Consider the following 1,313-nt stretch of genomic DNA (forward strand, 5'->3'; position numbering starts at 1 on the left):
AGAGAGAGAGAGAGAGAGAGAGAGAGAGAGAGAGAGAGAGAGAGAGAGAAAGGAAGCTTGCCAGGAACACTCTGGAGAGAGAGAGAAAGTAAAATGCCTAGTTTTTGAACTAGATTAGTCATGGTCTCTTGGGAAATTTGGAGATCCGATGTATATCTCTGTATGAAGGTTGTGTCTTCTATGTATGGTGTAACTATCCTCTGCTACCACTTGTTGGGAACTAAAAAAGGGGGCCCTGGGGAAGAGGGGGAAGGGAAGACCCACACCCCACCAGAGTTTTACTTATTCTCTCATCAGTCAGGCATGAAAGGGCTGCCATACACTTTCCACTTATCCCCAGGTGGGCATTTAAGCCTCTGGCCCATTGTGGCAATGTGGCAGGCCTATCTGGGAGCCCTGGGGGTTATGGGAGAGAGGAATGAGGGAAGAAGGTTTCCAACACCAGGGAGAGTGAGTGCATCGGATCTTGACTGGAGCACAGGAAGGCCTTGCAAAGAGAGATTAGAAACAGCTCACTAGGAGCAAGCCTATCTCATCCTCCAAGCTCAGTGGGTCTTGATGAGCAGAGACATTCTATGGTTTTAGAGCTTTATTGTAGAAAGGCAGGAAGAAAGAGAGAAGGTAGAAGAGAGAGAGAGAGAGAGAGAGAGAGAGAGAGAGAGAATGCAAGAGAGAAAGAGAGTAAGAGGGAGAGAGGAGAGGATAAAGAGAGAGAAAAGAAGACAAAGAGAGAGGAGAGAGGAGGGTGAGAGTGTGGGTAAGAAGTAACAGAGTGAGAAAAGAGAGTGTGGTGGGGCTGAACTGCCCTTTTTATGGTCTTCACTGGTGCTAGGTAACTGGGAGGAGTGTATCCTTAAGGTCAGAAGCTTGGGGCATTGCCTATGTGACTTTTAGCCATGCTTCTATTGTGAAGACTGTGGGGGTTAGGTAAGAGCCAGAGTTCCAGAAGCATGAGGGAACGCCTACTGTGTCATTTGGTGAATTACCACCCTTTGGGGTTCTGACATCAGCTCGACTAGAGACCAGCCTCACAAGTATTCCACAGGTCTTTTACAGGGCCCCAATCTCGGAGTAAGAGCCACTTTGGCAATATCTTTGCTCTCAGCCATGAACAGGTAGAAGGGCTTCATCACATCGAGGAGGCTCAAAGCTGGAGCTGACATTAGGGCAGTCTTTTTTTCTTTTTAATATTTTTTATTACGTATTTTCATCAATTACATTTCCAATGCTATCCCAAAAGTCCCCAATACCTCCACCCACTTCCCTACCCACCCATTCCCATTCTTTTGGCCCTGGCATTCCCCTATATTGGG

This window comes from Mus caroli, chromosome 13 (assembly GCF_900094665.2).
Source record: "Mus caroli chromosome 13, CAROLI_EIJ_v1.1, whole genome shotgun sequence".
NCBI classification, from domain to species: Eukaryota; Metazoa; Chordata; class Mammalia; order Rodentia; family Muridae; genus Mus; species Mus caroli.